Source organism: Papio anubis, chromosome 4 (assembly GCF_008728515.1).
Source record: "Papio anubis isolate 15944 chromosome 4, Panubis1.0, whole genome shotgun sequence".
NCBI lineage: Eukaryota > Metazoa > Chordata > Mammalia > Primates > Cercopithecidae > Papio > Papio anubis.
Genome location: NC_044979.1, coordinates 113007325 through 113021970, shown reverse-complemented (window position 1 = coordinate 113021970; position 14646 = coordinate 113007325). Strand labels below are relative to the sequence as shown.

At 39.8% G+C, this 14646-nt stretch overlaps 1 protein-coding gene across 9 annotated transcripts in view; it reads right to left on the bottom strand.

Annotated features, from left to right (window-relative positions):
* The window catches only part of HECW1 (HECT, C2 and WW domain containing E3 ubiquitin protein ligase 1), a 456185-nt gene that overhangs the window by 375450 nt on the left and 66089 nt on the right, over positions 1–14646 (bottom strand). The window lies entirely within an intron of this gene.

The following is a 14646-nucleotide window of genomic DNA, read 5'->3' as shown; positions in this document are numbered from 1 at the left end:
AGCCAGTGCTGAAGGGAATCAAAGTATTTTACTCCAAAATACATTTTTTGACATATTTTGAAATGGCCCTGCAAAGCCGGCTCTTGTGGGGGGCATTCATAGTCTGCAGAGAATCTCCTTCCCTTACTAAGTCTTTCAGTTAGAGTACATAGTTAGGCAGACATGAACAGAGCAGGAGAGGCCACCCAGGAATGTCAACCTGTATGTAACCTTCAGGCAAAGGTCAGGCAGTTGTTAACTGTTTCTCTAAAATAATAATTGGTTGCAGCCAGTGCCAGGGAAAGGCAGTCTCCCACTAGATAGAAAATATGTGAAGTGGTCAGGTGCAGTGGCTCATGCTTGTCATCCCAGCAATTTGGGAGGCTGAGGCGGGTGGATCACTTGAGGTCAGGAGTTCAAGACCAGCCTGGCAATGGTGAAACCCTGTCTCTACTAAAATTACAAAAATTAGCTGGGTGTAGTGGCGGGCGCCTGTAATCCCAGCTACTTAGGAGGCTGAGGCAGGAGAATTGCTTGAAACCGGGAGGCAGAGGGTGCAGTAAGCCAAGATTTCGCCATTGCACTCCAGCCTGGGTAACAGAGCAAGACTCCATCTCAAAAAAAAAAAAAAAAAAAGAAAACACATGAAGATAGGAAGATACAATACATATAATATTTTGGAAAAAGGGCATAAGATAGGAGTTCGGCAAGACTGGTTTCTCAAGACACAGGTCATGAAGATCCTGCAGGACACAGTAAAGGAGCCGGCCAAAACCTGCCGAAACCAAGATGGCTACAAATGAAACTCTAGCAGTCCTCACTGCTCATTATTCGCTAATTATAATGCATTAGCATGCTAAAAGACACTCTCACCAGTGCCATGACAGTTTACAAACGCCATAGCAATGTCCAGAAGTTACCTCATATGGCGTGAAAGGGAGGGAGACCATGGGTTGCAGGAATTTCCCTCCCCTTTCCTGGAAAACTCATGAATAATGCACCCGTTATTTAGCATATAATCAAGAAATAGCCATAAAAACAGCTAGCCGGCAGCCGTTGGGGCTGCTCTGCCTATGGAGTAGCCACCCTTTTATTACTTTACTTTCTTAATAAACTTGCTTTCACTTTACCCTGTCAGCCGGCTCTTGAATTCCTTCCTGTGTAAAGCCAAGAGCCCAGGTGGCCTTCCAGGCTGAATCCCAAATTTGGGGTTTGCCCTGTGACAGCAGGGCAATAGAAATGTATGTACAACCTAAACAGATGGGGAAAGATATCTATTAAAATAAGATCTAAAAAATAAAGTATACCAAAATGTTCACAATGATTGTTACCAGCTGGTAGCATTAAGGACAATGTTTTTTCTTTATACTTTTCTATATTTTCCAATGTCCTAAAATAAGCATGCATAAGTTATTACTATAATTAGGAGATTTAGTTGAATTTATTAAAAGAATCTTCAATAATGTACCACTTTTTTCTTTTTATGATGTTTATCTTTACTTATTTAGTCATTTTTATTGATACATATTAGATATATGTATATTCAATGTACATGTCATATTAGGTTGGTGTGAAAGTAATAATAATTTGATACATTCATATAATCAAATCAGGGTAACTGGAATATCCATCAACTTAAATATTTATCTTTTCTTTATGCCAGGAACATTCAAGTTATTCTCTACTAGCTATTTTGAAATGTACACCCAATTAATGTTAATGATAGTCACCCTACTGATCTATTAATACTAGGTCTTATTTCTTCTAAATGAATCATGTGCCACTTTTTAAAGGAGCACTAATTATTGGCTAAGCCATCAAAAATGTGTTTTGTACTTTGTGTTTTCCATCAGTCCTCCTATTCTACTGCATAATATGAGTTTGCTGTATTATTTGAGATTATTTGATTCTGCTGAAGAAGACAAGAAAAGCAAATTAAGTGGATGAAATACATAAGCAATGTAAAAGCATAGATAGTGAGTTAGCAAGTGGTTTGTATGCCACAGGAGAATCTCGTAGTCTGTGTTAAGTCCTGGCAGTGAGTAAGCAAATGGCCTGTGAGACCTGGGCAGAATTAATCATATATGCTAAATGCTGACAGTAAATTAGAAACCTGAAATGCTAAAAGTAGAAAATGGAATATATGACAGCAAAAATGTGTGACTTAGATCTAGAAAAGGATGGGTAGACCAAGTTATGAGCACACACCTGTGGGTGACAGCTGGGTCACGCCTGACATTGATGATCCACTGGTGACACCTAGTATGTCCCCATTCTGGCTCTGCATGTGTTTTGTCCAAGAGGTGCAATTAGAAAGCATGGCAGTTTTGCAGCTAACTGGCAAGCTACAGCTATAGGCTGGTTACATCACTGCAATAGAGCTAAGGTATGTCAGTGGCCTCAGATACCTTCTAGTCTGGGAGTACTCTTGCTCAAACTCAACTCTGGCATCTTAATGACACCATCATTGGACAAGGCTCCTATGGCAGACAGACAGGACACATGAACTTTACTAGCCCAGGATTTAGGTAGTGTGGGCCTTCCTCCTGCACATATATATATATATATATATATATATATATAACCCAAGTGTGTTAATCTACCCCATAGTTTTCGATTGTTTGTGTTTTATATTCTTTTAGTAAACTTTGGGATTAAGCGTCTTAATTTGGTCTATGAGCCTTTTTGTTTTGTGATTTCTGGGATACCTTGCTTGGTGGGTACTTGCCCACGGTCCTTCACTACACAGCTGTGGAAGGGGGAGAATATTCTTGTCTTTTACAGAATGGTATTAATACTTGAGACAGACTCCAGTTTGGAATTTGATATGAAGTCACGCAGTGACCTATTAGCAGTCAGAAACGAGACTGGGTCTAAATCAGGAAGGAATAGTTTGCACAGAACAATCCCTTATAAACTTAGAGGCCTTGAATAAGGGAGGAGATGAGTTTGGAACATGGAGGGAGAGCATTCTGGGAAGTGGATCTGTGTGCAGATGGGTCTGTTTGGAAACCTTAAGACTGTCCCATTTGGGATGGTTGGAGAATTTCTCAATCTTTCCTTTAGCAGCAAGCTCTCTGGCCCTTGGAGAGAGCATAGAAAGATGAGGACTGAAATTATTCCACAAATATATCACTGATCGACTGAATATAAGAAATAGTTCTCAATCCATGGCTCCCCTATATCAATGTATTTCATTGTCATTTTTCCTTTGAAAATCCCTCAAGCTTATCAGGATTTAGTCGTACAATGAAGAATTACATTATCCCTCCCCACCCCCACTGTGACTATAAAACACATTTCTGGCCAGGCGCAGTGGCTCACGCCTGTAACCCCAGCACTTTGGGAGGCCGAGGCGGGTGGATCATGAGGTCAGGAGTTCAAGACCAGCCTGACCAATATGGTGAAACCCCGTCTCTACTAAAAACACAAAAATTAGCCAGGCATGGTGCTGCACGCCTGTAATCCCCTAGCTACTCAGGAGGCTGAGGCAGGAGAATCGCTTGAACCTAGGAGGTGGAGGTTGCAGTGGGCCGAGATCGCACCACTGCACTCCAACCTGGGTGACAGAGTGTGACTTTGTCTCCACAAACAAACAAACAAAACAAACGAACAACAACAACAAAAATTTCCACAGCTGTGACCATGGGTGTGTGAAAGAAATATCAGAAGTAAAGAGCATTTATTTGCTTTGAATATACCTAGCAAGTTTTTCTCTCTCCCAATATTGTGAATGTTACTAACCTTCCCCTTCTTAGAAAACAAAACAATACACCAAAAGCCCCGAGATTCAAAATATGTTGCAGGTCTGCTTGTGTATTCTATGTACCAGGCACTTTTGGAGCTGGGCAGTGAGGTGACTTTGACTGATATTTTATGAGACGTATCTGCTTAAAGTTTGGTTAATTGCCAAAAGTCTTGTTATCAACTTCCATTGGTAATTGTGCATTTAATACAATGTGACAGAAACTCTCTTCTCCAGTGCAAAAAGTTTTCTTAAGTAATGGATCACTTAAAAACAATAAAATGCCTCCAGAAACTTTTAACCCCATGTATTTATTTTTCATAATAAGGTCAAGTTCTCTCTCTCTTTTTTTAAAAAATGTGTATTACTAAATGGTATTCACATTATCTTTACAAGAGGAAGCAGCTTCATGATATCCAGGTCTAGGTTTTCCAAAGTGGAGTGAGCTCTTGGATAACTTAAAGTACTAGCAAAGCGACCTGCAGGCAATCTCTTTTTGTATTTTAATGATTTTCCAATAAGCTTTTGTAACAGTCTCATATTTTGCTATTCCCTGCGTCATCTGTGGACCAGCAGTGTCCCTATCGCCTGGGAGCTAATTAGAAATGTGAAGTCTCAGGCCCCATCCTCCCCTACTGAATCAGAATCTGTCCCTTACCAAGCTCTCTGGGTGGTCTGTGTGCACATTAAAATCTGAGTAGCTATGATATGGCCTATTCAGTTCCTATTTCAGTAGCAATTTTAAAAGAGATTTGTTCTTTCTTTGTCCTTATATTTTATAATATTATGTACTATTTAACTAAATTATGTCATTGTAAAAGTAAGTATTACTGGCATAAACAAGCTAGGGCAAACACACAACTGCCTCTCTAAGCATTCAGCTCGACTGTGAGAAAGGAAGCGAATGAGTGTAGGATTAGCCGAGTGCACCTCACCCTGTGGGCATCACTCAGGATGCATGACAGAGGGAAGAGAGTTTCTAGGAATCCAGAGATTGGCTTAAGTGTGGGCTGTTTAAAAGAACCAGCCCTATAATTGTAATTGATATTCACTGATGACTTTTCATGAATTGTTTCTAACTCCCATGACAAGATGGCAGGAGGGTGTTAGCAGAAGGCAGTGTACTGTTGGCCAAGTAACCCCAGTTCTTCCCCCTCCAGCCACTCACAGGATTGCTCTGTCTGGCCAGATGTGGCATGGGGGCAGGAGGCTCATCTGGTCAATGAATTGTGAGCCAAAGTAACATGTGTTATTTCCAGCCAGTACATTTAATTTTTAGTGAACTCCTCAGAGCCCTTAATTTCCCTTGGGCCCAGCAATATCAGAGGTGCCAGCCACGAGCCAGCAAGGAAACACCGTCAACATTTTAGTTGCCTGTGATTCTGGAGTTTCTCACAGCAGAACCTAGTCAGTGCTGACCAAGACAGTATTCTCACTTAGAGGGTACAGCCCGAGGTTAGTGATTACACTCAAGCACACCATCTATCAGGAGTTAGCTTTAAAATGCCTTCATATGGATGGTGTGCTTGAGTTTAACCATTAACCTAGGATTGGGTAAATAACACTGAATTTCCTTGAGTTAAAATCCCCACACACCAATCGTAGGAGAAGTTATTTAGCTCCTACAGGAGTGTTCAGTTCAGAATGTGGCTTTCCTTCAAAAAACTCAATCTAAATCTGTATCAGAGGAGGCTGCTAGTTGATCTATGGGATTTGGAAATAACTTTTCATCAACCAGAGTATTGTACAGGCATCTCCAACTTGGAATGAATGGGGCTGAAGAAACTGGTGAGCCAAGAAAACAATCCCTTTGAAGAGATATCCTCAGTCTAGAACCACATTCTGCCCTGTGCCCAGAGAACATCCCTCACCTGATCCCATCACAAGGTAAGCCACTCCTGTCATCAAGATATTTGCTTTTTTTTTTTTTCTCTTGAGACGGAATTCACTCTTGTCACCCAGGTTGGTGTGCAATGGTGCAATTTTGGCTCACTGCAACCACCTTCCAGTTTCAAGCGATTCTCCCGCCTCAGCCTCCTGAGCAGCTGGGATTACAGGCACCCACCACCACGCCCAGCTAATTTTTGTATTTTTAGTAGAGACGGGGTTTCACCATGTTGGCCAGGCTGGCCTCAAACTCCTGACCTCATGATCTACCAGCCTCGGCCTTCCAAAGTCCTGGGATTACAGGCGTGAGCCACCGTGCCCGGCCAGGATATTTGTTATGTTTGTGCTGGAATTAGTCCTTCCTACAAGGTATGTGCTATGGTGCCAAAAAGGCAGTGGTAGGGTCTTCACAGAGTCCATGGATGGGACAGTCAGCCGTTTAGTGCTTGCTTGCTAACAGGTGACCAAATTCAGTCTGCAACTGGCTTGTGCTGTAGCACATCACTTTTTAGTGTAGTTTTGGGGTAGGAGATACAGAGCTCCCACCTGCCTCTAAATGTCGGAGCTTGCCTATAATTACCAAAAGAATCTGATGATTATCAAAAGAACCTATTTGGTCAAATTGGGTGAGAAGGCAGACGAATAGACAAGAAAGGCAAGCTTGAAGGACTTGGAAATAAATCCAACTATTAAAGATTATCATAGTTAATATAGAAAAAGCAAATTATACTATCAATGAAAAGCCCAAATTCAATCACATAAAATCAAAATTTCAAACAACATTAATTAGGCATATTAGTAATAGAAGTCACAAAAACGACTTTAGAATGAGTAAAAGGTAATAGTGTCTAAAGGAATAAAATATAGATAATATAAGGAACTATTACAAAGTAAAATAAAAACCCTAAAATTTGAAAGCATGAATCAAAATAACAAAATGAGCTAAAGTTTACCTAAAATTATGGTATGTGTGGTGGTTCAAAATATGTCCACAGATTCTTTGACACTACCTTCAGCAGGTGGAGCCTGAGAGGCTGCACTTCGTGACTCACTCCTAGTGAAGAGAATAGAGCAGAAGTGATGTGCGACTTCTGAGACCAGGTCTTAAAAGACATCATGACTTCTGACTTGCTCTCTTCTGTGACCATTTGCTCTGGAAGAGGCATCTGCCATGTTGTGAGGACGACTGAGCAGCCCTATGGAGAGGCCCGTGTAGCAAGGAAAACAGCCATGTGGTGAGTCCTCATAGGAGCAGGACCCGGCAGACCAGTCAAGCCCTCAGACACTGTAGTTTTGACTGACATCTTGACTGCAACCTCATGAGAGACTGAGGCAGAGCCTTCCAGATAAGCCACTCTAGACACCTGCCCTCAGAAACTGTGAGAAAATCAATACGGTCATGTCCCTTAATGGCTGGGATATGTCCTGGGAAATGTATCATTGTGTGAACATCCTAGAGTGTACTTAAACAAATCTAGATGGTTCAGCCTAAGACACACCTAGACTATACAATATAACCTATATAACCTATAGCTCTTAGGCTGAAAATCTGCATAGCATGTTACTGTTCTGAATACTGTAGGCAATTGTAATGCAATGGTAAGTATTTGTGCATCTAAGCATATCTAAATATACAAAAGGCACAATCAAATTATGGTATAATCTTTTTTTTTTTTTTTTTTGGAGACCGAGTCTCTCTCTGTCACCCAGGCTGGAGTGCAGTGGTGTAATCACGGCTCACTGCAAGCTCCGCTTCCCGGGTTCACGCCATTCTCATGCCTCAGCCTCTTGAGTAGCTGGGACTACAAGCGCCCGCCACCATGCCTGGCTAATTTTTCTGTATTTTTAGTAGAGACAGGGTTTCACTGTGTTAGCCAGGATGGTCTTGATCTCCTGACCTTGTGATCCACCCACTTTGGCCTCCCAAAGTGCTGGGATTACAGGCGTAAGCCACCGCGCCCAGCCATGGTATCATAATCTTAACGGGACCACTAGCATACATAAGGTTCATCTTTGACTGAAACATTGTTATGTGGTATAGGTGTGTAATTGTTACTTTAAGCTACGAACGTTTAGGTAATTTATAAAGCACAAACAGATAATGAGCACAAACTGCTAGAGCTATGTTTTATAAATAAGCAAATAAATCATCTCGGGGTTAGAAATGAATCAGAGAAGGCGTGTTCTAATAGAATCCTCTCGTTTAAGAGAGGTGACTTCTAAGCATGAAATTCCCAAAGAAGCTCTGTGAGGATTATCTTGCTCTTGATCTTTGAGCAAGTGAGCCCTGGAAACCACCCGTTAGCCAGGACCTACCAAGTAATATAGGCCCATCCTCTCCTGCAATACATCTAAGGGTTCTTCAACATACAATCTAACCCATATCCCATTCCAGCTTGCTGGAGCCAGCTGACACTGCCTTGTGAGAGAAGATTGTTAAATTTTCAGAAATTTTGCATGTCAATTGTTAAATAAAACCATGAAATCATTATTACAAATTAGATTATATAACTTAAAATTAAATTATATTAAAGGAAAATGTAATAAATACCAAAACCTCATCATATCCTAATGATTTTACTACATTATACAGTCATCTGTGCTTTTGAAGTACTTCTGTGTGTATTGAATCTATAATGATGGAAATTCTACTATTAAATATAGAAAAAAACAAACCAAAGTGCTCTTTCCTACTCTCACACAATAATCAGCAAAGAATACTTCTGTGACCCTTGGCCACCAAAATGTGTGGGGATTTTCCCCCACCAAGCAGTCTTTCAGGGTATTCTCTAGTGGACACTAGCTGAGTGTCCTCTGATTCAATTCTGACACTCTACCTGGAGACAGCATCAGATCTCACAGGTTGAGGGCTCAGTCCCACAAGATTGGCCCCACTTCAGATGCTAGTTGTAAGAAGTAGGCTGTCACCGATAATTCTGAGCCAGTTCCCACCATTTACCCCTCAAGTTTGATTAATTTGCTGGGAGATTACAGAACTCAGTGAAACACTTTAGTTATGTTTATCAGTTTATCATAAAGGATATTGCAGAAGGTACAGGTGAACAGCTAGATGGAGGAGACACACAGAGCAAGCTCTGGGGCATGGGGATTGGACCTTCCGTGCCCTCTCTAGGTGTGCTACCCTTCAGGAATCTCCCCATGTGTTCAGCCATCACGAAGCCAGCCCCTTCCCCCTCACTATCCCTGTCCTTTTGGGTTTTTAACAGAAACTTCACTGCACGGGCATTGACATGGTTTGCATCTGCATCCCCACACAAATCTCATGTTAAAGTGTAATCCCCAATGTTGGAGGTGGGGCCTGGCGGGGGTGGGCTGTGACTGGATCATGGGGGTGGTTCTAATGGTTTAACACCATGCTCCCTTGGTACTGTATAGTGAGTGAGTTCCCCTGAGATCTCATTGTTTAAGGGTGTGTGGTACCTCCCCTCATCTGTTCCTCTTGCTCCAGCCATGTAAGACCTGCCTGCTTCCCCTTTACCTTCTGCTATCACTGTAAGTTTTCTGAGGCCTCCCCAAGCAGATGCCACGGTCATGTTTCCTGGACAGCCTGCAGAACCATGAGCCAACTAAACCTCTTTTCTTTGTAAATTACCCAGTCTCAGATATTTCTTTATAGCAACGTGAGAACAGATGAATACAGGCATGATTGGTTAAATCATTGGCCATTGGTGATCAACTCAACCTTGAACCCCTCTCCCCTCCCCAGAAGTTGAGGGGTAGTGCTGAAAGACCCAATCCTCTAATGTTCTTTCTTATGACCAGTCCCTATCTTGAAGCTATCTAGGGACGTCCAGCAACCAGTCATTTCTTTAGCATGAAAAAAAAGCACTCTTATTTCTCCAGAGATTCCAAGGATTTTAGAAACTCTATCTCAGGAAATTGGGATGAAGACCAAATACATATTTCATAGTATCATAGCTATATAATGGTTTGCTACTGGGCACCTCTTCCCAACTCAGTGTTCAGTAGCATCACACTGATAGCTTGAAATTGGACATGGTGAGAATATAATGTAAGAATTGGCAGGGCGGTGGCTCACGCCTGTAATCCCAGCACTTTGGGAAGCGAAGGTGGGCGGATCACGAGGTCAGGAGATTAAGACCATCCTGACTAACACAGTGAAACCCCGTCTCTACTAAAAATACAAAAAATTAGCCAGGCATGGTGGTGGGCGCCTGTAGTCCCAGCTACTCAGGAGGCTGAGGCAGGAGAATGGGGTGAACTCAGGAGGCGGAGCTTGCAGTGAACCAAGATCTAGCCACTGCACTCCAGCCTGGGTGACAGAGTGAAACTCCATCTCAAAAAAAAAAAATTAAATAAAAAAAAAAAAAAGAATTGGCAAATGCTACAAATCACATCTTGATTTATTGTTTTTTTTTTAATTGTGTAGTCTTAAAACAGTGACAAAGAAAATGTTAATAGCATAGATTAAACTTAAAAGTGTGCCTACACTTGTTACATTGTAAGTAGCAAAAAACATTTATGATATATTCTTCCAGTATTCAGAAAAATTCTATCCTTAGCAAAATAGTTACTCACATACCAGAAGAATAAGTGAAGTTCCAATATATGTCTTACTAGTTAAGATAAATGAAAGTATCAAACAACATTCAACTTGAATTATACTCATTCATCTGTTGTAACCATAGATTGACTATGGATCGTCAGAAATTTGGCAAAAATCAAGGTAAACATTGTATGAAAATCAACTGACTTCACAGAATTTATATAAAGAAGATTTTACATTTTATTATTATTTGTAAACTGTGTGCTACACATCCTTTATATTAGCAATATTTTAAAATAAGTGTATGTGTATATATATTCTCCATTTTTCAAAAATTGTCAGGTTTTAAACGTTTACCAGCATACCAATGACACTAACTCATGCTGACTACAGTAGATAAATTACTTTACTTAATAATGAGCCTCCATTGTGTATTGGGGGCGGAGGATGTTTGCAGTATCTTTACCTGCGGGCAGGAACAGGAAAACTAGGAATAAGGGAGGAAAACCAGGTATCTATTCTCCAGCCTGGCTCCACCTACCAGGTCGACAGGGAAGTGAGACTTGTGGTAGAAGTGGAAGAGCTATTTTCCCAGGGGAAAGGTTTATGAGACTGATGTTACCGTAACTCAATTATAACCTAAGTAGTGAGGTCAACTGCAAATGGTAGATGAGTACCCACACAAAAGACAATATATCTTATATGCTTTTTTCCCCACAACTCTGTACTTACCTTCACAGAGCACTGAGCTTAGGAGATGCTCAAAAATATTTGATAAAAACTTGCATTAAAATAAAGATATAGTGATAAAAATCAACATACAAAAATCAGTAGTACTTCTATGTGCTAATAGTGAACTATCTGAAAAAGTAATCAAGAAAACAATCCCATTTAAAGTAGCTACCAAAAAAGAAATCTATTTCTAGGAAAAATTTAACCAAGGAAGTGAAAGATCTCTACATTTAAAACCATAAAACACTGATGAAAGAAATTGAAGAGTACACAAATACATAGAAAGATATCCCATGTTCATTGATTCAAAGAATTAATATTGTGAAAATGATCATACTACCACAAAAGTGACCATACTACCACAAGTGATCTACAGATTAATACACTCCCTATCAAAATACCAATGCCATTTGTCACATAAATAGAAAGAAAAAAATCCTAAAATTTGTATGAAACCACAAAACGCCTCAAATAGGCAAAGCAATCTTGAGAAAAAAGAACAAAGTTGGAGGTATCATACTACTTGACTTCAAAATATACTGCAAAGCTATAGTAACCAAAACGGCATGGTACTGGCATAAAAACAGACATATAGACCAATGGAACAAAATAGAGAGCCCAGAAATAAATCCACATATCTACAGCCAACTGATTTTTCCATGAAGGGACCAAAAACACACATTAGGGAAAGGACAATCTTTTCAGTAAATGGAGCTGAGAAAACTGGATGTCCATAGACGGAAGAATGAAACTTAACACTTACCTCTTACCATATACCAAAACCAACTCAAAATGGAGTAAAGACTTAAATTTAAGACCAGAAACTATGAAACTACTAGAAGAAAACATTGGGGAAATGTTTCATGACTTTGGACTGGTTAAATATTTTCTTAAATAAGGCACAGGCAACAAATGTAAAAATAGACAAATGGAAATATATCAAATGAAAACACTTCTACACAGCAAAGGAAATAATCAACAGAGTTAAGAGAGAACTTAAAGAATATGACAGGCTGGGTGTTGTGGCTCATGTCAGTAATCCCAGCACTTTGGGAGGCCAAGGCAGACAGATCACAAGGTCAGGAGATCGAGACCATACTGGCTAACATGGTGAAACCCCGTCTCTACTAAAAATACAAAAGACTAGCCAGGTGTGGTGGTGGGCACCTGTAGTCCCAGCTACTTGGGATGCTGAGGCAGGAGAATGGCGTGAACCTGGGAGGCGGAACTTGCAGTGAGCCGAGATCACACCACTGCACTCCAGCCTGGGTGACAGAGTGCAACTCTGTCTCAAAAAAAAAAAAAAAAAAGTGTATGACGAAATATTAGGAAACTATACATCTGACAAAGAGTTAATATCCAGAATATATTAGGAACTCAAACAACTCAACAGCAAAGAACCCAAATAATTCAGTTTTAAAATGAGCAAAAGATCTGAACAGACATTTCTCAAAAGAATAAATACAAATAGTCAACAAGTATGTCAAAAAATACTCAACATCACTAATCATCAGAGAAATGTAAATCAAAATGAGATATTGTCTCACTCCATTTAGAATGACTATTATCAAAAAGATAAAAGAAAACAAGTGCTGGTGGGGTGTGGAGAAAAAGAAACCCTTATGCAGTGTTGCTGGAAATGTAAATTTGTACAGCCATTATGAAAAACAGTATTGAGGTTTCTCAAAAAATTTAAAATAGAACTACCATATGATCCAGCAATCCCACTGCTGAATATTTATCCAAAGGAAATGAAATCAATATGTCCAAGAGATCTGTACTCTCTTATTTATTGCAGCACTATTTACAACAGCCAAGCCATGGAAAAAACCTAAGTATCCATCAAGAGATGAATGGATAAAGTATGGTATATATACACAGTAGAATACTATTCAGCCATAAAAAGAATGAAATTGTGTCATTTGCCACAATATGGATGAACCTGGAGGACATTATGTTAAGTGAAATTAGCCAGTCACAGAAAGACAAATACCACATGAACTCCCTCATATGTGGAATCTTAAAAAGTTGATCTCATAGAAGAAGAGAGTAGAATAGTGGTTATCACAGGCTGGGAGGTTAGGGGAGAGAGAGGAATGAGGAGAGGTTGGTCAATGTGTTACAAAGTTACAGTTAGATAGGAGGAATAAGTTCAGCTATTCTATTGCACAGTAGGGTGACTATGGTTAACAATAATGTATTGCATATTTCAAAATAGCTACAAGAAAGGATTATAACTATTCTCACTACAAAGAAATTACACATGTTTGAGGTGATGGATTTGCTAATTACACTGATTTGATCATTACACAATGTGCACATGTACTGAAACATCACATTGTACTTCATAAATATGTACAATTATGTGTCGATTAAAAATAAAATAAAACTTAGAAAACAATAAAAAATACAAGTCAATTTGATTACTCAAAATCCTCACGTTCTTTATGCACCCTCCAACCATTAGAGGGGGTGGAAGCTGGATGACTCTACCTACACAGCTTGTCCCAGGAGCCACAGTGCAGTGAAAGTAATCCTGGGCAAACATTCATTACCTGCAAGCTCAAACACAGTCACACAACCTGTGCTATAAGTTGGTGATGTCCCCATCTTTTGTTCTTTTAGGCTCTGCAAAGTGCATCTTGCATACAAGTGAATGTTACCAACTCTGCTAAGGGCAGGATAAGGTAAACTGGCAAGTGCAGTTGTGAAACTCCTCTACTGATTTGGGGGTCACAGGATCAGAGTGTCAGATCTAAGGTTGCTGGAGATGTCTGATTATTTTACCCTCCACAGACAAAGCAAAGGTTCCTGTATAACATCTAATAAATGCACCTTTCAGGGTCGATTTAAATGGTGATAAATAAATCTCAATCATGTTTTTGAAAATGAACTCTCCCTTAGGCTCTTTTATGTAACACTGAGATATGGGCTACTATTGGGAAAATTTGGATGTTAACTAACTTTCCATAGGTATAAATTAAGGCAGTCATATTCTATGCCGCAGTATTTCATAGAGACAATAAGCAATACTAAATGTATTTAAAACACTTCTTTGTAGTCATTTGTTCTTAAAACTAAAAAGTACAAACCTTGCATTTAGAGGTTTTTTTGCTGTCTCAGCAAAAACAAAACAACAACAACAATAAACTTAGCAAATATACAATTCTCCCAAATAACCAATGATATTTCTTTTAATGGGTGAACATAGCCATGTTAAGACATTCAGGTACCAGTAAAATATAAAGCCATTCCATTTTAGTACCATACCTAGCTCTTAAGCACAAAGAACTTCTGCTGAAGCATAGCATAATTCAAGCAAAGGTTGCCATTTTTACCATACTTGGAACTCTCAGACTTGGGAGTAAGAGGCTTCTATTAATATTACAGTCTCCTTTGCTCTCAATGCTGTAGACTTCAGCTTCACTTTGATGCCGCACAAATAATACAGCTCGATTCAAGTTGGAGCCCTTGGGTGCTGCTGTCAGCCACTCTCTCCAGCATCTTGGTTTGGCTATTTTCCATTTATTATTTTCTGTGGAAAGCAAGAACCTGTGTCTTTTGAGTGTCAACAACTTTGATGGTTCCTCACTTCAGAGGAAAGGAGATGAATTATTCTGGAGAAAATGCTTTCTTTTTCCTCGGTATTACTTGTGAAGGGCCTGGCACTTCTAAGAAAGTAGTTGATATTCTCCAAGGCTTTTTTCTGTAGACAATATTATTTTCAGTGCTTGGTGAATATGAATCAGGTATCATGCTCCATAAAAAATATGTT